The sequence below is a fragment of the Chelonia mydas genome, chromosome 11 (genome assembly GCF_015237465.2).
Source record: "Chelonia mydas isolate rCheMyd1 chromosome 11, rCheMyd1.pri.v2, whole genome shotgun sequence".
NCBI classification, from domain to species: Eukaryota; Metazoa; Chordata; order Testudines; family Cheloniidae; genus Chelonia; species Chelonia mydas.
Genome location: NC_051251.2, coordinates 50,019,797 through 50,047,790, shown reverse-complemented (window position 1 = coordinate 50,047,790; position 27,994 = coordinate 50,019,797). Strand labels below are relative to the sequence as shown.

The 27,994-nt window shown below is 39.2% G+C and overlaps 1 long non-coding RNA gene across 1 annotated transcript in view; it reads right to left on the bottom strand.

The window, feature by feature from the left end:
• Position 1: 1 nt before the first annotated feature.
• LOC122462448 overlaps positions 2 to 27,994 on the bottom strand; it is a 42,166-nt gene continuing 14,173 nt past the window's right edge. The window contains exons 3-4 of the long non-coding RNA XR_006284981.1: positions 6,032 to 9,632; positions 2 to 4,325 (exon numbers count right to left, since the gene is read on the bottom strand). This is a non-coding gene — a long non-coding RNA (uncharacterized LOC122462448). The remainder of the gene's footprint in view (positions 4,326 to 6,031; positions 9,633 to 27,994) is intronic.

Below are 27,994 nucleotides of genomic sequence, written 5' to 3'. Positions count from 1 at the left end.
TACCTTTTGGTACTGAAGAAATGCATAGAATTTGCTGTAATGATAAAATTGCATTTAGATTTATGAAGAGTTGTAGTTAACCCTCATTGTCTTCTTACAAACTTTGATTTTTTTTTGTTTTTTTTGTTTTTGTTTTTTCAGTCTGAGCAACTTTATTATATTCTGGTGTCTTTGTTCCAAACTAGAGCAACTCAGCATATGGGCGTCCACAGCTATCCAAAATTGCATATTTATCATATTTGTTAGTATCCACAAATGGGAGTTCCACTGTCAAAACAGATGGAACCCGCTCACTATTCCTGCAGTAAAATGGAATTTTCGTGGGTACTTGTGTAATCAAACTTTAATGGGTTACATAAGTATCTCATACATATTTAGTGGGTTACAAAAGTAGTTTACCTGAACTATCTGGACTTCCAGAGCCTGTAAAACTAACATAGGAATCGCATAACAAGATTCCCATGACATTGTTGGGAAGTCTACATCAAATCATGCAAATATACAGATTTACTAAAAAAAATCCTACTTTATCCATCACAGGTATGCAATAATGTAAACAATTATTGAGTCTTTCCATTAAGTAAGTTCAACTAAAATTAATTCCCTACTCCCTACTGTAGTTAGCAGAGCTCCTTGATTAAATTTACAGGTGATATTAACTAACAAATAGCAGTGACTCACAGGGACAAAAATAAAGTACTTGCAGACAAGTTATTCACACTCATATAAAGCACAACAGGAATGTTCTTGTGGCATAATTGCCTCTATCTTTACCTAGTAAATTAATTGTAAATCTATCCCCATTGATGTTCCAAAAAACCTCACTAAGTATTTCATGGAGTGGGTGGGGCGCAAAGAAAGCTACATTAAAATGTATTTTTCCTTGTCATTTTGGCAACTGTGTGAGCCAAAGTCGGTCATTTTATTTTATTACTCCCCTCATGTTAGAGTGGTCTCACCCAATCATGTTCTTGGCAGCACAAACTCAGTTTGTTGTGCTTTTTGTTCTTTAGTTTTGTTACATTAATGCTTTGCTATATTATTATAAAAAGCAGTAACTGTGGATAGTGGTCTAGCTAGTATGGAATACTGCTCTATAAGTATAATATCCAACATAAGATATATAATTAGACAAAATATATCATAATGTTTGGCTCAAATGGGGGTTGGATAAGCTAAAATCTGTCTGACTACTTCTAACAATTCCCAATGACTTTAAGATTATCTTCCAGAAATGCAAAACTGAAAATCCAAAAGTCTTAAAAAAGCTGTATAAGGGACTTGGTTTTATTATTTTTAAAGAACCGTTGGCCCTCTTCATTGACCTTTTTCCAGCCTATCTAGAGAGCTGATTAAACATGCAAAGAGGGGGGAACAAACCCTCATTTTACAATAGCAAATTCTGAGGATTCATATCCCAAAGGATTCTTTTAGTTCAAGGATTATTTTATATTAAACTATGTTTACATGTGACCTAACAAGAAAAAATGGGGTTAGAAACCAATGAGTGAAAGATTAGGGCCTCTATTTAGCTGATATTACTGTGAGGAAATGATGTGTTGGTCTCGAACATTGCTATTAATTCTAGATAGAGATGTATATTAAGTTGTGTTATACAATGCTTATTGCCTGAAGCCTCTCCCAAATATAAAAGGTATATGAGTGCCCTCTGCTTGATATGCGTTAGGTTTGTGGCACCTCTTTGACCCTATCCTGGGAAGTCACTCATTACTTATCTAGAATAAACACAGAGATCCTCAGTATTTCAGGAGGATGTTAAACAGCAGCTAATAAAGTTAGACATTGTAAAATCAGCAGGTCCAGAGAACTTGCATCCAAGAGTTTTAAAGAATAGCCAAAGAGCTATTTTGATGGTAATATTGAATTTCAGTAGGTTTTGGAACACTACCAAGATTTTAGACAACTAAAGGAAAGCTAATGCTGTCTCAATATGTAATGTGAAGTGATACAGCACGGCCAGGGAGCAGTAAGAGAGTGGTCCATTTGAGCACTGGGATGCGGGCGAGTGCTAGCTGAGGAGAGTGGTATAAGGAGCATATATAAGCCCTAGGCTATTTAAGGTGTGGTTCCCTGTAGACTAGGGAGGGTTGCTACAGGTTAATTGGAGCACCTGTAGTCAATTAAGGCCCTGTCAGGAACTTATAAAACTTCAGGCAGTCAGTGTGTGAGAGGAAGGCAGGAGGACTGAAGTTTGGAGGTATGTTGCTGAGAATTGAGAGACCAGCGAACCAAAGGAAGGGTACTCTGCCCAAGCAGGGCAGGGAGACTCCCCCTCCCAGTGTCAAGGACTGAGAGCAACCCTACCCAAAGGGGAAGAGAGTAAGACACCCGCAGGGATTGAGGGGCTAGGGCTCAGAGTGAGGCGCAAACCCAGACCCCTCCCCCACTTCCTCCTCTACAACCTTCCTGGGCCACTAGTGGGGCCATCTGTGCCCCAAGAGCAGGGGCCTAGAAAAGCCTCTAAGCCTGCCACCAAGAAAAGTGTGGGACCCACCATACCAACATTGGCCATTTTCTCACAGTAAAAAGGGTAAATGGGATGATGCCTGTAATTATAGGCCTGTCTGCATGATATCAATCCCAGGAAAAGAATGGCATGCCTGATATGGGACTCAATAAAGAATTAAAGATAATATAATTCGTGCCAACGGGGAAAAAAGTTCTTGTCAAACTAACTTGGTTTCATTTTTTGATGAGATTACAAGTTTGGTTGATAAAGAGATGCTGTAAAATACATTGGTTTCTGTAAAGCATTTGCCTAGATACTTCATGACATCTTGACTAAGAAACTAAAAGAATACACAATCAACATGGTATGTGTTAAATGAATTAAGCACTGGCTACCTGACAACTCTTGTAAATGGGGAATCATTACTGAGCAAGGTGCATGTTATCCAGGTTCTACAGGGTCTGGTGTTTGGCTATAGTCTATTTAACATTTTCAGCAATGACCTGGAAGAAAACATAGAATCATTACTGATAAAGTTTGCAGATGACAAAATCAAACCAAGAAAATACTGCTTCAATATGACATTGTACCATTTCTATAAACTGACCAGATGTTCATCTGCAATCACTATGAATGAACATCAGATACTGGGAAGTCTGTTGGACAAAAAAATCTACTGGATTTTTACGAGAGAAAAGTCATGCCAAAACACACCTCATACATATTTTTAAACTTGCTCAGTGTGGGGAGAACACGACACACAATTTTTCCCTCCAATATATGATTTCAACTTGTAACGGAATCAATTGCAATTGAATTAAACTGTATGAGGGCGCAGTCATGCCACTATTTCTGAGGCCCTTAGAACAGCTCCTTTAATGAAGTGTTTTATAAAGTATATGTTGGACATATCCCATGACCATTCTACTAAAATCAGAATGGCTGGTTTGCAACATAAACAGAATCACATTTTGCTTCCAAATTAAGTTCTGTTTTTAACCCCTTGTAACTTTATTGACTACAATGAAGTTACACCCATCTAACAGAGATGAGTTCGTCCTGCAACGCATTCTAAATCTATGAAAGCACATAAACTCCAAAGGATGAATGTGTTTCACTGACAATGGAAGGCAAATGTCCTTTTAAAAAGTAGTTTTCCTGTGTCAGCTGAAGCAGTCTGTTTACACTATACTCTAATGCTATTTCAGTGGGAAAATGTAAGACTGCCAAAAATTCAGTTTTCAGAACTTCATTCTAAATCTTCATATTGGCCCTTTTGCGCAGAATCAACTGCTAAAGTCTAGTAATTTTTTCCAAGTAGTGGTGGCTTTTGCCAGATCAGTTCTGTTTTTATACACTTTGAATGCAAAAATAGTCAATTTATACAAGTTGTGAACAAGGCAGAATTTGGGGGATGGTAACTCATGAAAGATGATATGCCTTAATTTTTTGAAAACGTAATAAAACATAATTATGAATTTTGCACACGACTAAACCTATTTGTCCAACTTTCTGGGTTAAGTAGCTAGATTTCCACAACCATACTCCAACTAAGGTTTTAAATAATACATATTATTATGCATTTGTTTCTCAGAAAAGGCTGATTTCTAGTGTTTGTATACTATTGATAGCCCTGATCCTGCAAACAACTTAAGAATGTCCATACCTTTTCATATGATTGAGTGGTCTCTTTCAGATCCATGGGGCTACTCACATGTATCATGTTATTACATTACACATATGCATAAGTGTTTGTAGGATCCAGGCCAAAATATATTTCAGCAATGTTCTCATAAATGCAAGTGTGAGCATGCAACACCTTTTTTGTTCCTTTTCGATGCTGTCAAGGAAGGACCTACGGAAAAAAGGAAACCTTTGGTCCTTCACTGAATTTATGTTGTGCCATTGATATTATGAGAACAGATTCAAATAGTGTTGGTCCCTGGAGGGATAAAATACTAAACAGAAATGATCATAAATACCTTACCAGAAAAGTTGCACTACAAGTACTGAAGATTAATAAGTCCCCAAAGGTACAGCATAATGAAATAAAATAAGAAGAAATGTAAAGTTCTACCACAGATCTACTAAACTAGCAGATGTTTTTGTAGTTCTGTTTTTATTTTAATTTGGTTTATGCAAGCTCAGATAGTCTAAGGACACCCGTGAGAATAATATAAATGATGTATTACACTGTCTAATGTGCGTGAAGCAGAATTTTAAAAGAAATTCTGTACAACTCAATATTGCCTGCAGGATAGTTTGGACAAATGCCATTAAATGCTTCATTACAGTAAATTCCCCTGCAGTTGAATGTGTTTAAAAAAAAACAAAAGTAAACAAAACTGATGTGTAAATAACTTCTAAATTTTTGCTTCCCTGAATGTTATGTTTCTTGATGATGTAAATATATTCAGCATTTATCTAGCTCCTTTATGCTCTTTTAAACCCTTGGTTCTGTAAAACAGCACTGCACTTAATAACAGAACAGAATTTCATCAGCCAAAACCAGGGAAAGATTTACAGCCAAGGAAAACATTAATTATAGATTTTATTACTTTCATGCATCAGTATCAATGGAGCTGGTCTTCCTATAAGCCATTAGGACACGGTGACTCACTAGAAGGTTTGTATTCAGTGCTGCAGTTTGACTCTGGGTAACTGATCTAGTGAACCAATAAATGTTCTTCTGTTCCCAGACCTCTAAACCATAGAGTATTTAATAAATCCCTGTGCTGTTGACTTCAATGGCAGAATCAGGCCGTGTGATGGCAGAGCTGATTCATAGCAGTTTGTTGACTTTGCCCTTAATTGCACTGCCAAGCATGCTCAGGGTTATGCCTTTTGAGGCAGACATACCAAAGTGAATTAAGCAGCAGAGAAGCAGTGTTTAAAAGTCTTTTCATAGGAGTGTGCTATATTATCCTAGGTGTCTGATCCAAAACAGATTGCATGTTAAAACAAGCTAAGTAATAAAAATAAAGTTCAGCCTACGCAGATAAATTTTCCTAGCAATCACAATATAAACAAGCCAGTTATGTTCTTTCACCCAATTATGTGTTTCCCTGTATTCATGTTTACATATGACCCTAACTCTTGCAGGAAGATTGAAATATTAATCTTACTAACACGGCTTTTAATTTAAACGAATATGACAATAGTGGCAGCCAAACTTTCTGTTACCTCCTTTCTTTGTCCTGGACAGACATGCAACCAGCTCTGAAGATATTAGCATAGACAATACCAGTCCAGAGTTGCCAAGTGAGAAGGTGGGCCAGTTAACTGCCAGGGACCAATAGTTAAGATTAAACAATGAGCTGCTCTTCTAAAAGATCAAAACACCCCAGCATAAGAACACAAAAATACTTCTGAGTCAGGGTTCTTAGAGGAAATTGCAGTTTTCCAGTGATCAGAAGACACAAAATATCATGAAAACATGGTGGTAGGTGAATTTGTGCAGCTTGAAAGCAATACAAACTATTTCACTGCCTCAGTGGAAGGTGCCAGAGGTCAATAAAAGGGTAAGTACAAGAAAAAGAGATCTATTATGTTCTAAATTACCTTAATAAATCTTCATAAATCCTCCCACAATTATTGTGATGCTGGCAGAGCAAGTGCCAGTTCATGCCACGGTCTCTGATTCCAATTATGTATTTGTCAGTATTCAGTTGAGACTGGTCTGTCTCACCTGTGTGTTAGTATTGTTAAAGTAAGCATTTTATTATAAGAATGGTTTTAGTGTTTAAACTTTATCGAATGCTTGTTAGTTGCTGCATGTAGCATCCTCACTTATACCGTCTGTACCCCATATTGTAAGGTAACATTTGAGCAGTTGTATTGTGAACCTCTGTAACTGTGTAAATCACCAGACAGGAGAGAGACATTAGCAAGAGTCAAATGCTAATCACCAACAGAAAGGGTTACATCCTGCCCAACAGGAAAGGTCTATCAACACCAGACAGACTATTGTGTGGCATTAAAGAGGACAAAATACATGTGTTATTCTGCCCCCCACTCACCCCCCCCCCCCGAAGATGAGTATGCAAGTGGCTGAGTTTACAGTTTAGAGCACAGGGGGGGAAGGGGATAAAATCCCTTACAAGAAGGAACTGTATCTCTATGCTGCTTGGACCCTGGGGGGCGAAGTGGGGGGGACAAGGTTTTCTAGGCACATGTAAGCGATCCCCAGCTGCTTAGCCAAGGCTAGCCCTAAAGTTCAAACTGAGCTTATTTATTATAGAAGTTTCTATTATCCTTTGAAAGTTAAGGTTGTAAATAATTTGTGCATGTATTACCTGTTTTAACCTTGTAAATAACTTTCTTGTTTTTTTTTCCTATTTAATAAATTCTCATATTGTTTATTATAGGATTGGCTACAAGCGTTGTCTTTGGTGTGAGATCTAAGGTGCAATTGTCCTGGGGTAAGTGGCTGGTCCTTTAGGACTGATAATAACCTGATTGATTCTTGGTGTAAGGGATCATCTCTCACAAGGGTATGCCCACCTGTGTGGGAAGATAGATTGGAGTACCCAAGGAGACTGTCTGTGACTCCATGTTTAGGTTGTTCTCGTGCCTGAGGATGTTACACTTGGTTGGTGAAACCTAAGTATAGAGTTCAAAACCAATTTTGCATTTGTGCCATGGGTCCCAACAGTCTGCCTCAAATTTGGTATTCATACTCAATCACTGCAGGCGGCATTATAATATAAACCTACAAAACAAGCATACGAAACTAAACTAAATTCAGAATTAAACAGAGTAACTAAACCACATTCACTATGCTCCCATGGAAAACAGTGGTAAGATAGGTTTGCGAACATTCACTTTTAGTCCATGGGTTATTTTAATGCTGTGATATTCTTTTCTTTTAAAACAAAATTCATTCTAATTTTTTTCTGTCTGTATGATCCTACTGCTCAGAATGTGTGAAACAGTGGAAGAAGTAAGGCCATAATATGAAAGAAGTTTTAACAAGCAAGGGGCAGGGCAAATGGGACTAAGCTGACCTTTTGTTACCTATTCCATAAATTCCTGTGTATAGGAGTTTTCATGTGCTCTAGAACTTGATTGTGGAAGATCACGGAGCATTCTGTAGTAAGTGTAACACTGAATTAAAGAAATCCTCCGTTATTCTTTGTCAGATTGAATTATTCTAAAAACTTTCTCTGGTCATGACTAGAACTAGGACAGAACATACACTATACTTCAGAAATTTTATTGTTACTTCCAGTTTCATAGAAATCAAAAAGAGGGTTTAGACTCTGACTCTTTTTCCTCTGCTACTGTCTAGCCTGACTCTATAGTATTCTTATTACTCTTTTTTTCATTCTTATTTTTTATCCCACATATATTAACTCAATACAAAAGGAGATGGTGTAATAGTTAGCATTATTCCAAAATCCTGGTATGTTATTCTCAAGGATAGGTGAGAAATAAGTTCGTATAGCGTCTCGTGACTTTAGGTATAGCCCAGAGCAAGAGATGATATGTAAGCTTCACCACCTTAGGGGTACTAAGTATCAGAGGGGTAGCTATCTATGTTAGTCTGTATCCACAAAAACAACAAGAAGTCTGGTGGCACCTTAAAGACTAACAGATTTATTTGGGCATAAGCTTTCATGGGTAGAAAACCCATGTCTTCAGGTGTATGGAGTGAAAATTACAGATATAGGCATAACATACATAAAATTACAGATACCCACGTGTGTGTATGCCAATATAAATTTACCTGTAATTTGCCTGTAATTTTTACCCCATGCATCTAAAGAAGTGGGTTTTTAGCTATCAAAGCTTACACCCTAGGGGTAGCTGAGGAAGCCATGTGCCTCAGAGACATGGCTCTGAGGCACAGTTCTTACTTTCCTTCCTCCTTATTTTATGGAGAGAGGGAGTGGTAGTAATTTACTACTGCCCCTTGCTCCAGCTCAGCTGGACTGGCCAGGAGAGCTGGCCAAAGTTTTTCGGATGAATAGTTTACTTGACAAAAAATGCAGTTTTAGTCAACCTCAAAATAATTGCAAATTTGATAGTAATAATTCTGGCCACTCGCAAAAGGTAGCAGTTGGTGGTGCTGATTCCTTCCCCCCACAATTTGTAACCAACAGCCCAGCGGCTCTCACCTGGAATGTGGGAGATTCTGGTTCAAATCCCTTCTCTGGAACAGACTTTTTTCAATTCACCACAAATTCTGAAAAAATTCAGATTCATTTAATCCCTAACCTGTTTTTTTCCCCCCAGTGTTTTTTAGAACTGCCACCAAATTGAAAAATCAATTATTCATCCAACTCTCATGGGCGGCAAAGCTCCTGCCATTGCCTGTTCCTACTCACCCTCTGCTCCAGAAGTCATCTAAGCCATTTAGCTGGCCAGGGTGAAAAACATCCCCATCCCCGCCTTGAGCAGCTGAGCTGGCCACTCAGGAGCAAAGTGCAGGGAGGAGAGGAAACACTGAGCAGTACAGGAGTTTGATGCCCCTGGGAGTTGATGCCCTGAGTGATTGTCCTGCTTGCCCCCTCCCCAGAACTGGCCTTGGTCTGTTCCAGGAATGAGTAAGTGGGCATGCAGCACCCCCTGCATAAATGAAATACAGAAACTTTAACTATGGGTTGGGATCTTCAACACCACATAGGTGTCCATAGATTTTGAAAGGCAGAACTAGCCACTAAGCACATAATGCCTATGGAAAGTCCATGAGAATTAGCTATTTAACTGCTGTCTGTGTCTTTGAAAATCTCTTGCCTACTGATTTAGGTTCACTTTCTTACAGTTCAATTTGACACATCATAAAGCACCCTCAAGAATTCTGTTTGTATCCAAATATTGAAAGTAACATAGGTTTCCTATTTTCTCCTTTATTTTGCTCACTGATTATGTTAATACATAGATTTATCTTGCTAATTAATTGGTGAGTAGCAGAATGCAGCTTTCCCTCCTCCTCCTTGTTTTTAATTTCCAGTTTTATATACACATTGTTTAACAAATTATATTATCCTAGGTTGGGTAACATATGCCATTCAGAAAAGGCAGATGGGGTGAAATCCTGGGGTGAAACTTCCATTGACTTCAGTAAGGCCAGGATTTCACTTCTGGTTTCTGCAGCACTCAGGTGTCTCTTCCAGAGTTGGTTCTTGTAGGTCTGCTTGCTTTCAGCAGATTTCATTTGCTGCAACGGCAGACAAAAAATCAGATAAACATGGTTGTGGTTCAAGAACTAATATTAGGGAGGTTGGTACTTTGTAGAGGTCTGCTTTTCTGTCTAGGAATGGGAACGCACCTTTCAACCCTTTTTGTTAATGCCTGTACATGTGTCAAGGTTCCTTCCCCACTCTGAATGCTAGGGTACAGATGTGGGGACCTGCATGAAAACCTCCTAAGATTATTCTTACCAGCTTAGGTTAAAACTTCCCCAAGGTAGAAACTATTTTACCTTTTGCCCTTGGACTTTCGCTGCCACCACCAAACGTCTAACACTGGTTACTGGGAAAGAGTTCGTTTGGAAACGTCTTTCCCCCCAAAATCCTCCCAAATATTACCCCCCCTTTCCTGGGGAAGGTTTGATAAAAATCCTCACCAATTTGCATATGTGACCACAGACCCAAACCCTTGGATCTTAAGAACAATGAAAAAGCATTCAGTTTTTTAAAAGAAGAATTTTAACAGAAGAAAAAGTAAAAAGAATCACCTCTGTAAAATCAGGATGGTAAATACCTTACAGGGTAATCAGATTCAAAACATAGAGAATCCCTCTAGGCAAAACCTTAAGTTACAAAAAGACACAAAAACAGGAATATCCATTCCATTCAGCACAGCTTATTTTCTCAGCCATTTAAAGAAAACAGAATCCAATGCATATCTAGCTAGATTACTTACTAAGTTCTAAGACTCCATTCCTGTTCTGTCCCCGGCAAAAACATCACACAGATAGAGAGAGAGAGAGGCTTTGTTTCTCCCTCCCCCCAGCTTTTGAAAGTATCTTGTCTTCTCATTGGTCATTTTGGTCAGGTGCCAGCAAGGTTATCTTAGCTTCTTAACCCTTTACAGGTGAAAGGGTTTTTCCTCTGGCCAGGAGGTATTTTAAAGGTGTTTACCCTTCCCTTTATATTTATGACAACATGGAAAAATATATTGTTTTAGCATGAATTAAAAAAAAATTCTGATTTCCTTTCCTTTCCTTTTGAGATATCCAAGGCTTTCCAGTCCCTGATAAAAGTGCTAAACCGAGCAAATGGTATTTCAGAATACAGGTTTTTCCTTGCAAAGAGTATGTTAGATAATCTGTATGCTTTACTTTAAAATGAAAAGTTACATGTGATTTCTATTGCTTCCATGGGAATTTTTAACTTGAGGAAAAAACTGCTGTGCCCAGTTCTTAGGGGCTAATCCTGGGAATGTACTTTTATGTGTAAGCCTTATTCATGACTAGTCGCACTGAAGTCAATAGAACTACTTGCATGGATAAGTATTTGCAGGATCACCGCTTATTTTACACTTTGTCTCCCATAGCCCAGGGTTCATACTAGCAAGTCAAAGAAAGCTAATTGTTAAATGCACTGCAAGGAGCAGTAGCAATAAGCTCAAATCCCACATTAAAAAAAAATGTTTACATTCATCTTAGGTCTTTTTACTGTAACTGAAGATTGTCTGTTCCCCCTTCTGCAGCCTCCCAGTCTTTCCAACGCTCATGAATCAACCTCCCTTAAATAAAATACCTGCTCAGCTTCTAGTCATGCTCAATGCTCGGACACAATTATTGTAGCTGTACATTTCAAGCTCTGCTGACACAGGGACAGGAGGTAATTTAGTTGCCCTTTCAACGATTACCATGGAGTCTGAAGTCACTCCAGCTGATCCCCTCAGGGGATCTTATCATAATCACTGCATGTCTGAGATAATTACAAGTGCGTCTGCTCCTTAAATTCATAATTAATTATTTTTAATTTGTCAGCCTCTCCTTTAAGGGAGTGAAGGCGGAACAAGAGGTAAAGTACGTTGTTGTTAGCATGGCACAATCACAACTGACATCATGGCAAGTTTGGAGGAATGAATTGCCTGTATCGTGAAAGAACCAATTTTCATTTACTAATGTGTTGTCAAAAAGCTCCTCCACTTCCCAGGCCTGCTGTCATACTAAAGAGCCACGTGTCAAACTGAATTAATAGAACTGTTTTTCTTTTTGTTCTGGCCACTTCGTTTGGATTAGCTGTAATATAAATTAAAGGGAGAATTAATGTAATAAAGAGATAATTATACGGGAATTTACAAATGAAGATCACTGTTAGCTTGTATGGTATATTACAAGTACTTTTGATATTGTTGTTGGGACTGAAAGGAAGAGAACTCCCAGATCCCAACACATACATTCATCATTTTAATCAGTGAAAGGTGGTTATCTATTTAGTTGAATCAGGAGAAAAAAGCAACTGGATTGGTCAGAAAGTTGAAAATACTTATTCTTTCAAATATCTTGGCTACTACCATTTTTTTCCAGAAATAATCTTCCTGTAGCAATGTGTTCAATACCGATACCCTGCAGCTCTTAGTATCACTTCATGTTTCCAAGTCGTTACCAGTCGGCATGGATTCATTAAAAGTACAGGAGTTCTGTATCAATTTATACCAGTGGGGAAAAAAAATTAGTGCTATATAAAACCTATTACAAAATAAATGTATTTTATTGTTATACAAATCATTTTTACTACCATGACACAGAACTTTTATTTAGATACATCCTTGGCTATGATGCTGCCACTGTGGTATTTAAGAGTCTCTCTAACAATAATGAATTGGTTTTCACAATACCCCTGAGACATAAGGAAGGATTATTATTCCTCCTATTTTAGAGATGTGAAACTGAGGCGCAGAGGGTGAAATCTTGCCCCAGTGAAGTAAATGGCAGAACTCTCATTGACTTCCCTAGGATCAGGATTTCACCCACACAGATTAACACCAACATTTTCAAAAGCCTGCACTGCCATAGGTAGCCTGTTGCATGCTCCGTTGGGGCTCCATTCATGTTTGTGCATATAGAGCATTTTCAGAACTCCAACACTGATTCCCTTACGCTTAATGCTTCCCATTTCCAGATAGGGTGACCAGATGTCCCGATTTTATAGGGACAGTCCTGATTTTTGGGTCTTTTTCTTATATTGGCTCCTATTACCCCCCATCCCCTGTCCCAGTTTTTCACATTTGCTGTCTGGTCACCCTGTTTCCACAACACCTTGTAACTTTAGTTGCAGATCAATCTGCTGTAATAAAAGTATATGTTACACCTCTGTTATTTATATTTATTACATACTTTACAGACTCAAATACTCAAATTTTCCAATCCCCTGTCATTTGCCCAAACTCTGCCCTTTGAAGATTCCCCTGCATGTGACTTTCTCAGTGTCAGGCAGGACATCTGACACACAGCTGAAATTAGAACCCAAAAGTTTTGAGCCATAAGACCATCCTTCCTGTCTTCTTCAGCAGCCAGGAAAACTGCTTGTAAATTTATAATTATACCATTTTTCAAAACCATCCCACCTCCCCTCACTAAAATGTGATATCTGGACCCCTATCAAATACGCCGCACCAAAGCAGAAGACCAAATATAAGAAAAAACAGTTCCCCAGGAAACAGGTAATCCATTATATGTTCTTCTCATTCCCACCCTCTCAAATGACATGCATGGAGGTTTTCTGTTCTGTTTTCAACAGTGATTTTGTGAGGAATAGCAATTTTATGATTTTTCAGATCAAAATACTAGGAGGAAGCATGAGCTTACTCCTAGTATTACACCAAATTAATAGATTAAGCCAAATCCTGCTTGCCTTCCAGACACTAACAGTTCCATTAATTTACATGCTGCTAGCCATGTAAGTTGAGGGAAGAGCATTTGGCCTACTAGCTGTCTGGAATTAATTTCTCTGAAAATTCAAAGCGGATTAGGCCATCCTGCAGTCCGTAACACTCATTGATGTTAACTGCAAGCTCTCGTTTGGGTTTGTTTACTTAGTATTTTAAGATTAAATATAATGCTTTGGTAGGAAAAACGTTCAAGTCTCTCACCGATTGTAACTTACTCAGAGGATTAGCTTCTGACTCTGTGAGCTAAGTTCTTCAATTTACCTAGAAAAGCGGTGATGAAAACTGGTAGAAAAGTGAAAAACTCCAAAGAAGTAATCTTCTCAGTAACCTAATCAATCGTCTAAATTAACATGAAGAGGTTTCTGGAGAGGATATTGCTACATATTATTGCCTCTTAGCTGCTCCCTCACCAGCTACTTCTGAAGAGAATCAGTAAATTACAGCACGTAACAGTGCAGCCTTAGAATTCAAAGAAAATATTTGATTAAATTCAGAAATAACTCTACAGTAGCAGGAACTCTACTGCTACTGTACATTTCCCACAACATATAATTTGTGATATTCCTTCATAGAGAAGCCACAAAATCCCAGTGTCATCACCAGAAATGTGAAGACATTCTAATCAATTAGGTTTCAGATCAACTCCCCTTGAGTTAACAATGTTATGACATACAATCCATTCAAGGAAAGAGCATTTGGTGCAGTATTCAGATTTTACCACATGACAACACATAATAAATTATAGAATGTATAGGCCAAATTCATCCTTCAACAAAGGTTGAATTTGGCTCTTAAAATTAGAGTAATTCTTAATTTTTTGAAGATCAATCTGCTGTAATGTACAAGTATATGTAGCACCTCTATTATTGATGATTTATTTTTAATGCATACTTTACAGTATCAAGCAATTTTATATTACACTTCAAGGGTCAGAGCCTTAGCTAGTGTGAATCAATTGAAGTCAATTGAGTTATGCTAATTTCCACAGCTGTGGATCTAGTATTCTGAGAATTTTTTTTAACGTTTCTTTCAGCCAAGTCTAAAACTACAAAATCAGGCATGTCCTGAGCCAAAGTTAGAATGAAATGATACATGATCAAATTCCTTGGATTAGCAACCTGGATTTAACATACTATTGTTGGAGAAATGGTTCAGTGAAATTAGCCTAGCCTTGAACCCTAGAGGGACAGTATCTTTATACAAATTGCATTCATTTGGGGGTCACCAACCCCTTTGCTAGAACTAAGTCATGGAGTATGACTGTCCTTTCATTAATTCATCTGTTTTGGTTGTCTGATGCAGGCCATCCCAATGACAAACATAAAAAATAACCCTTTATACTGATCTTCCACAGTTCTTGCCAGCTCTTGTCATGCATCCTGTATTTTAGAATTCTACCTCCTTACCTTGCAGTATCATAGCTTTAAGTCGTATGAATACAGCAATCTAATACTAATTGTTAAATAACACACAGTTCTGACGTAAAGAGAGCATGACTTTCTTCCACAACTTCTCATGTGGAACGTCAGTGACACTTAACTCCATTGGAGCCCAATTTTAATCTATAGTAAATATCTGGGGTGAAATTCTGGCAAAAGCTCCTTATCGCTAATCAAAATTCTGTGTCCAAACAAACCCAACATCTTAATGGGGTAGAAGAGTAGAAGCTTGAAATCTGAGTTTAGGTGCAAGGCAGCACAGTTAAGTATCTCTGTAAACTTTGCCATTTTCAGTTCTTTGTTTTATTGCATGCAATGGAGACAAGTAAGCCTTAGACTGTAAGATTGGGTTTGGACCTGCAGTGCCAGTGGAGCATGTGACTTCTTAAGTGGTATGTGATTTTATTGACTTTGTATCAGTCTCAAAACAATAGGTCTATCAGGCTGCCTACCATCAGGTAACAGACAACTGTGTATTTGTAATATGCGTGCATTTTCATCAATCAAAGTCAGCAGGCTGACTACCATTTCACCTTGGACAAGGATGAAATCTGTACCAAAGAGCAATGGAAGGCACCTGAGTTGGGAAAACAGACCTGGCAGGACGAGTCACCCATCTTTACTTTTTTTTAAAAAATAACAACAATTTCTACCAGTCTGACAATCTTAAGGCTAGTTTACTTAAAAGCAGAGGAGAATTTAAAGCTAGAACTGTAAGAAGTTAGAGCCACAGGGACTTAATGATCTAAGAGATGGGCTATATCTCACACTGTGGCATGTGAGAATTACAGTGAGAAACAGAGCAAGGGGATTTGCTTGGGAGTGCTTGGAGGCCTAGAGATCTGCTCATTAGAGCCAGGGGCATGAGTCAGAGAAATCTTGGAGTCTACTTTGAGCTGTAGCAATCACTGTGGGCTGGAAAGGACTCCATCTCCCGCATAACTGTACTAGATCTCCCGGAATTAGTAGCTTCAGATGCTGAGAGAACAGGGACTGCACAGCTCACACAACCCTCTTGAGGAGAGTGGAGATGGGGAGGCGGGTTGAGAGGGGTGGAACATGGAGGATTCAAAGGGGGACTTCAGTGATATTTTTGTTTACTAAAAACAAGGGCAACTGTTGGTTGGGAGGAGGAGGGGGTTGAGCAATGCCAATTTTCCAGAGTCTGGCTCACATTGAATAATTCCCATTGATGTATACCCATTTTATAAATGGATAAGGCCATAGTTTTCAAACTTGGATGCCTAATATCAGGTTTTTAACTTCATATTTAGACACCTAATTGAAAATGATTTTTCAGAAGAGCTGAGCACCTTTAATTAATTGTGGTTGGAACTGTGTACTGCACTCTTGCAAAAGGTGGCACAGGCCAGGTCTATACTACAGACCTATATTAGAATAACTACATTGCTCAGGGGTGTGAAAAATCCACACCCCTGAACAATGCGGTTATACTGAGACAGCGCTATGTGAACGGGAGAGCTTCTCCCATCAACACAGGTATCGCCTCTCGGGGAGGTGAATTAACTATGCTTATGAGAGAAGTTCTCCCACTGACATAGTAGCATCTTCACTAAAGCACTACAGTAGTGCAGCTGCATTGGTGCAGCAGTTTAGTGAAGATAAACTCACTGGGGCCACTCTCTCCCTTTGTTACTTGTAGCTCAGGAAGGCACCTCCAGTTTGTAATTTGAGTAGTTTGAGATTTTACCCACAAGTCTTGAGATATTTGGTGTGTTTTCTTAAAGCTCCAGCTACTGGAGTCATGTGATTAAATGAGACTCTCAGCTTTCATTTACAGGAAGAAAGTTTGAAGAGAAAATCTTGAAAATGTCAACCCTAAAGGCTTAGAAAACAGAAGGTGAATATAGAGAACCTAAAATTTTATTTTTTTCTTCATGATTTTTCAGGCAATCTCATGTTTTTTGAGGCCTAGCTCATGATAACTCCTAGAAATATCATTATTCTGTATGTGGAGTTCTAGCTGCTAATGGTGTGATACAATTTATATCTTTCCTATTTAATTGTTTCTATCTCAAAAGCCTTGTAAGGAAGTTTGGGACCTCTGTCCCCTTATTGTGCCATATAGTGTCCTATACCATGTAAAATATTCAGGTTTCAGAGTAGCAGCCATGTTAGTCTGTATCCGCAAAAAGAAAAGGAGTACTTGTGGCACCTTAGAGACTAACAAATTTATTTGAGCATCCACTCCCAGTCTTTATTCAAGCCTAATGTAATGGTGTCCAGTTTGCAAATTAATTCCAATTCAGCAGTCTCTTGTTGGAGTCTGTTTCTGAAGTTTTTTTTGTTGAAGAATTGTGACTTTTAGGTCTGTAATCGAGTGACCAGAGAGATTGAAGTGTTCTCTGACTGGTTTTTGAATGTTATAATTCTTGATGTCTGATTTGTGTCCATTTATTCTTTTACGTAGAGACATATTCAGTTTCCAGTGCAAATTCTTGTATATGTGAGTTTAAAATTCACTATCTGAATACATTCATGATAACTTGATCACTTAGATGCTATAGATATGTAATTGTTGCTGGAGCACATCATTTTTAAAATCGAATGAACGCTCACAATTGTTTTCTTCAGTGTTTGTGCATCTATAATAGAAAGCATTATTCAGCGTTGCTGTCCAATGAGCTTTTTTTCCAGTAGGGCACCACTATGATAATAAATGTAAGAAAATGGAACGTATTACCTACAGCATGGCTATACTGCCTTCTAACTTGACTTAAAAAATCCCAAGAGCTTACATAAAATTAGATCAATATCCATGTCAGGACTACTTTTTAAAATACAATATATGTAGCAATACATATATTGACTTCTAGTTTTCTTCAGCCAGATTTATTGTTGCTCACATTAAATACTGACATTGCCGAAGCTTTGCTCAATATGTACTTCTTTGGTCAATAAATGATTATATTAAATTCAACTGCAGCCAATATCTACTGTTTATTTGCTAGCTGAGGTATCAGGAAAGAGAACCCAAAGCTACTGTGGAAAGGCCAGTATTGGGTGTTTTACAGACAATGTTCCTAACCCTAATGTTAATGCCTTTACTGTAAATATAATTGCTTTTTGACCACTCTCTGGTCTTCTAAACTATTGATGATGATTTTAGCTGCAAGCATGACACACTGAGTCAAATTCTCTGCTGGTGTATCTCCACTGAAGCCAAAGGAACTGTGCCCGCAGAGAACTTGGCCCCATGTCTGCTTTCCCCTTCTGACTAATGCTACTATTCTTCTATTCCTACGCTTACTTTTTCTAGGTTCATCATGTACTTTCCTGTACATGTGACCTGCAGTGCATCTATCCCTACTTGTCTAATGTATAAATATTTATCTGTGTATAGAGTCATATGGTGCCAATTTTGTTTTACATAATTTCTACCATGAATCTCCTCAGCCTTTTGTATCAATTTCTTCAATGTTCTTTATGATATTTTCACTGTTTCAGGGCTTACTCCATCCTTAGCTCATCCTGCAGTGACTATATTATTTTATATTGTAAGCTTGTGTAATTAGAGTATCCAATAGGCAGTTTGAATAGCAAGAATAACGCAAAAATAAAATAAACCTATTAGATGAGGGATAGAATGAGATCAATCAAAAGGAATGGAACATAGGTTCATAACCATAGATGGTCAGTTTTGAAACAACTAGAAGGATATAATTTGACATCCATTCTTGTATAAACTCCATAAATATATGTATACGTATCTTCATAGATATGTCATATATAGAGTCACCAAGGGAAAGAGAATGCTTAATCAAACCTTTCCATATCTATTGTCATAGGAATGCATTTGAAATTATTTCATTTCCATAATGATGGTATTTTTAGGAAAATATTTACGAAGATAATTAGAAAACGGTGCTAGTTTGAAAACAGATAGTAGTCATAGTAGCACTTCAAGTATTTGTTACAAGAACTTCCAGGAACGACCATGGAGATTTTAGAACTGCTCCTATGACCATTATACTCTATAATCATTAACCACCTGTTTATAAGTGCTGGACTCTTACAAGATATGTGCACTGGTTCAGTTGAAAAAGAACTTATCTGACGTTTTGGAGAAAGTTCAGATCACACCCAATTTTTTTTTTCTTTTTGAGGTTCAGAATAGTTTAGGTCCATTTTTATTGTCTCTTCCTCTGTTTTTACATTTTTCTTCACTTTCTGGTTTCAGCAGAATGTTGGCAGCAATTCCAGCACTGCTTGTAACGGCATGACACAGTGTGAGTGGCTTAGGGCTAATTCACCACTCTTTGTACGTGGTAAGCATCCCCTACCTGAGCCAAAGGGATGAAATAATTGATTAAGTGACAGGTGATTAAACAAGCAAAAAGAGGATTCAACTCCTCAGCTGAGGATGGTTGAAAGAGAGAGGGGAAGGGAGGGAAGGCTGGAACGAAGAACGAAGGAGCCCAAAATCTAATCTGTCTCCCCCTCCTGTCCTGTGCCTTGGTAGTAAGTAAAAGCTTGTGGAACCGCTAAATGCTGTGTGGAACAAACACTTGTAAAGTATGTTGTAAAGAAAGCCTATGGTGTTGAACTTGCCTCTGGTGTGTGTGTGAGGACTGTTTTCAGGAAGGAATCCAGGGTGAGGGAATGAAAAGATAGAACACAAATTGCAAGAGAGCACTTATTCTGGCAATATGCAGAATCCTGCCTGAATTTACAAGGTAGTAAATATAGTAAATCCTGACTACTCCCCTGCTAGTAGTCTCATTCTCAGCAAATATGTATGTTTCATGTAGCACACAGATCTCACCAAAAAGAAGCAGACAAACTCCCAGTTGCTTTTTTAAATCAACTTGGAAAGTATCAATGGCCAAGACCTAACAAGGAAACAAATATAAAAATACACTGAGGTAGATTTTTAACATAGATGTATTGGAACAGGTCACACAGCCTATTGCAGCTCTGTAGGTAGGACACTTTAAAAGTAAAGCAAAGGTGGAATGAGCATATTAGTCTGACCACATTACCACATGGTAGTGCACTGAAGACTGTATTGACAGCTTACAGAAAAAGTGCAGTGCTGGACCTGCAAATACTGGGTCTTTCACATCTCTCTCCAGCTTTCAGGCTTCATCCTCCTTTCACTCAATTAATGGCAAAACCCCCATTGACTCCAATAGGAAGAGGAAGTGGCTCCCAGTTAGGACTGTGTTTTATCATCAATGTTACAGTTTATTTAACATAGGACATATTGGTCCAGATCCTCCGCATGTGTAGAGTAGTGTGGCTCGATTAACTTCAGAGGAACTATGCCAGTTACACCAGCCAAGGATTTGGCGGAGTTTCTTTAATTTAGGAAAACTCTGATGGTCACTTACCAAAGAAAAATGACAAACTAAGGCCCGGGTCCTGCAAAGACTATGAAGGTGCCTAACTTTATGCATTAACTTCAAATTCTACCAAACACAGTCAGTAAATAAGGCAAGTTACACACAATATACAAAGGCAGAATAATATGCACGCACAGGTTGTCCTATAAGAAGTCAACATATACTACATTTAACATTGTGGCATCAGGGATAGTATAGTTATGTGGTATTCTAAGTCTAGGAAAATATTGTGGTTTCTCAGATGCCACTGTGTGGTAAACATTGGCATCTCCTGATAGCTTAATAATGGCAATCTGTGGATATGCATTAAGTAGTATGCATGTTGAAGATTATGTAAGGATTGTATGTTTTAGCACAGTGCTTTATTTGGACTACCCTTGTTTCTTTGGGTTAGATTTCACACATCAGGAGGCAATTTTAGGCCCCAGTTCTTCAAAAAAGGGAAATCTGCATGTGATGTACAAAGAGCAGCCACATTTAGGAACTATGTTCTAGATGGGGGAGAATATCCAAACCAGTCTGAATCTGAATAATGTTGGTTTGGCTCAGGATTGGGTTTTGCTTTTATTTGCCCTAATTAATTTGTTCATCCTTATTTATTATGCTTTCCATTTCTACTTATTATTAACATGCTTTGTTAGGCTTATTTTCCTCATTAACTTTTATTGTCCATAAGGAATAAATTGTTACATACATAAATATCTCTGAAACTGTGCTCCACAAATTTCAGCCCATCAGAAACACAAGTCAGTTTCTTCAGAATGGATGCTTTCATTTTTTTAAAAAGCAAACTTCTGGCCCTTACCAAAAAGCATGTGATTGTGAGCTGTCATAAATATAAAGGGAAGGCTAACCACCTTTAAATCCCTCCTGGCCAGAGGAAAAACCCTTTCACCTGTAAAGGGTTAAGAAGCTAGGATAACCTCGCTGGCACCTGACCAAAATGACCAATGAGGAGACAAGATACTTTCAAAGCTGGAGGAGGGGGAAACAAAGGGTTCTCTCTGTCTGTGTGTTGCTTTTGCCGGGACCAGAGCAGGAATGCAGGTCAGAACTCCTGTAAAGGGTTAATAAGCAATCTAGTTAGATATGCGTTAGATTCTGTTTTGTTTAAATGGCTGATAAAATAAGTTGTGCTGGATGGAATGTATATTCCTGTTTGTGTGTCTTTTTGTAATTTAAGGTTTTGCCTAGAGGGATTCTCTATGTTTTGAATCTGATTACCCTGTAAGGTATTTACCATCCTGATTTTACAGAGGTGATTCTTTTACTTTTTCTTCAATTAAAATTCTTCTTTTAAGAACCTGATTGCTTTTTCCTTGTTCTTAAGATCCAAGGGTTTGGGTCTGTGTTCACCTATGCAAATTGGTGAGGATTTTTATCAAGCCTTCCCCAGGAAAGGGGGTGTAGCGTTTGGGAGGATTTTGGGGGGAAAGACGTTTCCAAGCGGGCTCTTTCCCTGTTATATATTTGTTAGACGCTTGGTGGTGGCAGCATTAAAGTCCAAGGGCAAAAGGTAAAATAGTTAGTACCTTGGGGAGTTTTTAACCTAAGCTGATAAAAATAAGCTTAGGGGGTTTTTCATGCAGGTCCCCACATCTGTACCCTAGAGTTCAGAGTGGGGAAGGAATCTTGACATGAGCCATTGTAGCAAAGTTTTAATCTGGGAAGCTGATGGCCTGAAATAATAGATCTGAGATGGTATGTACAGTCCTTATTCATCTAAATGGAATGTAAACTATTTTACTGCTGATTATATTAGCTTCAACTTTGTTCCCTTGATGGGTTCAAAATGTTGGTTCTTTGCAGGTCCATTTTTAGATCACCTTGAAGCTGAAACCAAAGTTCTCTAGAGCATATTCACAATGCTTCAATACCCGTTTTGTGAAGGAAACCCTTTGGAGTTCCATAAATGCTTGCTAGAGTTATAGGAGAAGGCAGCTAATCTGAACATATCCCCATGATCAACTAGCAGACTTGGACTTGCATTCTGCAGTGCACATGGCCACCTCTAAGATACAGCTGGATCTCAGGAAGTTGACTTTCGTCTTTTCATGGACACTCCACACCTTGAAATCTTCAAAGCATATTGTGTCTACTTTATGTGAAGTTCTGCATGCACTTACAGTACATCACTCTATATTAATAAAATAACTGTATTTATTTTTCATTAAAATTCTGTGTAAATGTAGACGCAGATTAGGTGCAGCATTTGGGCTCCTGCCATGTTGTCAATGCAATCCCTAGTACAGCAAAAGTTATGGTCTAAAGTAAAAAAAATAAATTAATGCAGGTCTATAAAATAGAGGGGTACCTCAATGTAAGTATATTTTACCCTAAGCTTCCAAATTACATTACATTTAGAATTTCCAAATCTGTGGATCCATCTAACTCTTACTTTATTTATAAACCACACAGAACAACTAATAAATAAAGTTAATTTCAAAGTGATTTTGGGGTGAGTACCAGAACATAGTCCAATGAATATCAGGCATTACTAATATGTTTTGGGATCTGATGGCCCTTAGCTGCCTATGAAGAGGAATTCCTGCTGGGGAAGGGAGGGGAAGGAAAGAAGCACAATTTGAGCCTTTTCAGGTACATATAATTAATCAGATCAATATATCTGGAATCTTCCTATCCGGTCTCAGTATTGCACTATTGATTGTAGATTCAGAGCACTCGAGTAACTCTGGAAACCTATACTATAATATTTAGTTGCCTAAATATGGATTTGGGAGCCTAACTTTAAGCAACCAGATTTAAAATGTTGGCCTTAATATTTTTTTTTAATGCAAAAGTTTAGGTTTTGGAATGAGAGATTTTAGCCACGAGGGAAAAGTACTGGCTTGCACAAAGAACGGGTCCAAACTGACCTTTGGCTTTAAAAGCCCCTCTTACCCAGTGCAATACCATTGGGGTTACAAGCTTTAATTGCAGGCCAGAGATACTCCATTTGGGCTTTGTCTCAAACTCCCCTTGCACCACAAGACATCCCAGAAGTCTGGAAGAATTCCCTTTGTGCCTTTGTAATCCCACATTTCACAAACTTGATTCACGTAGCCTGCATCTTAGCATCTGCTGATTGCTCCTCTAATGTTGTTTGCTAAAGCTACCAAATGAGTTTATTCGCTATTCATCATTTTCTACAACTCTATCATGTCCTGTCTTATTTGTCTTCTCTCTGAACAGTCTCGGTCTTTTCAATCCCTCCTCATGTGAAGTCTTTCCAGGACTCTACTCCTTTTTATTACCCATTTCTGAACTCTTCTATAACTTGTTTTAAGATAAGGTGGCCAGATTTGAAAACAGCATGGCAGGTTAGCCTATATAAATGACTTCTATAATGGAAAATACTTTTTGAAGTTGCCAGCAACAAAAATGGATTAGCAGGAAAAGCAGCATCAACGCATACACAGAGAAAGTGCCTGGATTTCAGATATTCTTTCCTCCTTCTCTCAGGCACTGCTTTCGGCTGCTGTGCTTGTGTCTTATCTCCAGCCCAAACACATTAATGTCCTTTTTGTAAGAACATGTGATTTGTCCGTCTTTCAAAACTCATATTGGCTTGGTTATGTGGTCCTGGGAGATACGCAAATAAATCCGTCCGTCCCCCTCCCCCCAATCCTTTTCAAGGCTTGTCTGCACAGGGAAATTGACTGACATAGCTACAGTAGAATAATTATTCTGGAATAAAGTCACAGGGGAGTTATGCCAGGATAGCTGCAGCAGAATAACCAGTCAATTTCCCTATGCAGACAAGCCCTTAGTCAGCCTCAATCTATTTGGGGTTGTTTTGCTACCAAAATGGAAACCACGTTTACCTATTACAAAGATCTTCAGCCTTTGAGACAATAGGTTAAACCGTTTGTTAACTGAACTTTTAAGATGAAACATAGAAAGATGTGAGCACTGAACGTGAGTCATTTGAATAGTTTCTTAACCATATTTTTTTTACCATTTTGATAATCCCCTTATTTTTAGGTGTTTATCTTTGTATGTAACTTGAAGCACATTTTGATTTTTAATGATACCTAGTTGTAAAGTCCAAAAGGTAGATATAGGATAAACTCAGAATATTTGCTAAATCCTTCTCTCTTGTGGGGACCAACTCAAAAGTTACCCATGAATAAACATGAGAAATATAATTGCATTCCAAAACCCATTTAAAATTTGACAGAGATGAATTTAAGTTGCCAGTGGGGTATAATGATAACAGAAATAGATATATGCTTAATACCCAAGGCCAAAAGAAGGAAAGGTTCTGCGACTGGATTTTGAATGGTATGAACTACTTGTGCAGCATCTGCAGTTTTCTTTAATCTAGCCCTTACTGTGAAGTCTTTCAACTACTCAGGAATATTTGTTTACATATTTCCTTTAGAATCCTTAGAATATAGCTAAAAAGAGCCTTAATTTTAGTGAACATGCAACAAACAGTGAAGGTTGACCAGGGCACAGAGTCTAAATATTGAACATAAGGTACTATATATATATAATGATTAGCTCTTTAAGATCTCATCCTTATTTACTGCAAATTTACTTTGTAATAACTATACAAAGAGGTACAGAGTGTATTGCTGAGATTGTAACATTGCTGAGACTGTAACATCTGTGTTTTTTTATTTTATGTTGACAGCATCTTGAGTGAAACATAAGATCTGCCAACCACGTTGCTGACATAGATATTCTGCATCCATCTTCCATGCTTTAATAAATCAGCAATGTCAGAGGAATTTCAAGCAGGATCATTAATATGATTCACTTGTATAGCTTGGTAATGAAGATGAAAAGTGGAGAGAATGTAGTACCTAATTAATTTACTACGCAAAATTAATTATTGTTCTTGATTATGTTTTCCCCCTAGACAAAAACTTTTCTATTAAACTCTGTTGTGCTCAGATTATTACTTATTTCTGCATTTACTATGCAGAAAACAAATATCAGAATATATAGGCTCTTATATATTAGACAATATCAAATCCTGTTCACCTTAGTTATACTAACAGTTCCACTGAAGTCATCTGAAGTAGGTGGAATTTGTCTGAGTAAGGGGGAGGTAGCATTTTTGTATTGTTTTCTGGAAAATGCTTAAATGCTTAATGGTGATGCGCTGTGTGTGTGGCAGTGAAAGGGTGGCAGTGAAAGGGTTAACTGGAACCAGAGAGCAATTTGTTCACTTGCTTGCACCTGGAAGGTGGGTTAGGACAATTAAGAAGGAGTCCTAGCTGTGATGGATGGGGCTAACCAAAAAAAAAAAAAAAGAAGAGGGAGAAAGCCTTCAAGGCTATTCTCTTTTTTTCTCTTCTGAGAAGGGAACACTGGAGAAGGATCAAGAGAGATACTGGGAAACCCAGGGGTGATGCAACCACAGTGGTGTCCTGCTTTGAGCAGGGGGTTGGACTAGATGACCTCCTAAGGTCTCTTCCAACCCTAATCTACTATGATTCTTCTATGATTCTATAGTGATTCCTCACAATAGGGGAGAAGCTGAATCTCCAGGAAGAAAGCCCTGGGAGGTGTTCCTTTGTACAAGAAGCTGAAAAGAACTCTGCAGAGACCAGAAAAGGGCCTAGAAGAGATCGGCTACTGCCAGAAAGTAGTGCAGCGAGGCAGCAGAGACTCTGGAGAAGCAGACCTTAGCTGCTTGCCACAGGGGTGCCTTGGCTGGAATTTGTAGTAAAGGGACAGCCTGGGTTCCTGTACTGGCCACCAAGGAAGATGGTGTTAAACCCCTCCTGATACAAGGGCAAAGTTATGTGAGGATGACTGGGCTCAGAGTTGGAGCTGAAAGCCTGGAATAAGGTTTTAGACGATGGTGTATGGGACTTTCTGTCCCACCAGAAGAGGTGGAAATGAATGTGACCAGGCCCAAGGGCCAAGTCATGAGAAAAAGCAGACCACTGCAGAATGCTCCAGAGGAGGAGAGCCTGCTATACCATGCCTTGTCGTGAGAGGGCATGCTGGCCAGTGAGCCCACTTCTCTACAAAAGTGTTGCTGTTTTGTTTTTTTTTTAAATTAAAGTAGCTTGTTTGCACTTTATGTTAAGAATATGTTTATAAAAGGCTTATAAAGGGTTTATAAATGTTTAATGTACGTTATAAACATGTCACAAACACAAATAGCATGTAATAGATAGTTAGAAGCTGTTATAAACTATGATTATAAACAAGGTATTGAACTGTTGGACGCTAACAATTTGTAACAATTGATTGACCATGTTGTGGTGGGGTGTACTGGCCCCAGATTGGACAAGAAGGGGTTAACCTCACAGTCTGGACAGAGGAAGCTTCTCTCCATCCCCTTACTGGGCATGCTCCAAGTACTGCCTCAGTATAAAAGAGAGCAGCCCAGCTCTTTCTAGGCTGACTGCTGGAAAAGAAGGATGAACGCTGCTGGCTCCAGCCTGGGAGCAGCCAAAGCCCCAGGCTGTGGGAGCCAGAGATGCCGAGACCCAGGCAAACGCCCAGATACCTGTGGACGCCCTGTGGAGGCCAGAGTCACTGGGGGTAGCACAGCATGAGGAACCTGAAGACGTCAAGGTCACATCATCAGGGGATACGGTAGGAAGAAACCCAGGGAAAGTAGGTAGTGGACTGGTTAATGAACCAGGTTTTGAGTTGGTGTGTTTCTGCCAGATCCCCGCCAACTCAGTGGCACGCACACTTGCCACTACCAGGGCCCTGGGCTAGGATCTGGTGGAGAGGGAGAGCCCGGGTCTCTGTAACCCGTCCACCCATCCCCCGAGGGGGTGGCCCACTTCCCCAACTCTGACCATTAGGCCGCATAACCCTGCTAAGGAGGGCAACCTTATTGCCTCTGGTCCCTAGGCCATACAGCCCAAGTGAGAGGGCAATTGCAGTGACTCTGGCCAGTAGGCCATACAGTCCTAGTGAGCGGGCACTTGTATTGATTTTAACCATTGGGTCAGTGGTTCTCAAACTTGTTCCGCCTCTGGTGCAGGGAAAGCCCCTGGCGGGCTGGGCTGGTTTGTTTACCTGCTGCGTCCGCAGGTTTGGCCGATCGTCCCAGTGGCCGCGGCTCACTGCTCCAGGCCAATGGGGGCTGCTGGAAGCGGCGGCCAGTACATCCCTCAGCCTGCGCCACTTCCAGCAGCTCCCATTGGCCTGAAGCAGTGAACCACGGCCACTGGGAGCCGCAATCGGCCGAACCTGCAGACGCGGTAGGTAAACAAACCGGCCCGGCCTGCCAGGGGCTTTCCCTGCACAAGCGGCAGAAAAAGTTTAGGAACCACTGCATTAGGCTGTTGTGACATTCTTGACATGAACTGTGACTGTATAGATCATTGTTGCAACTGAGGTCCTATAGTGGCACCAAATCTTGTACGGGGAGGTCAAGTGAGGTGTCTATGAGGAGGTTATGATTTGCTGGTTATGATTATGCTATCTGTATGCATGTATCATTTTTCTATTTAAAGTTATAAGTGTTGGCTCTATACTGTCTGTAGTTCAAACTCGCAGTATGCTTCTGGGTACACCCCAGACAATTTGGCATTAGCACTGCCTAGCCTGCTTGATGGCCCATTAAGGAACATAAGCTATACAACTGACCCACTGAGAGAAGGCAGATACACCTTGTGACTCAGCAAGGCATGCAGGGACATGCCTATGGACAGAACTCTATGATTTTTCCATGCCATGTGCTGGGTGGCTTGTGGTTGGAACAAAGAAAGCACAAGCCACATGGCAAAAGGACTATAAAAGGCATCATCATCATCATCATCTCCATTTCATCTTCAATCCTGCTTCTTGCCTCTGGAGGAACCTTGCTACAAACTGAAGCTCTGAACAAAGGACTAAATGACCCATCCCAGCTGTGGATGTACTCCAGAGACGTGATTTGAACC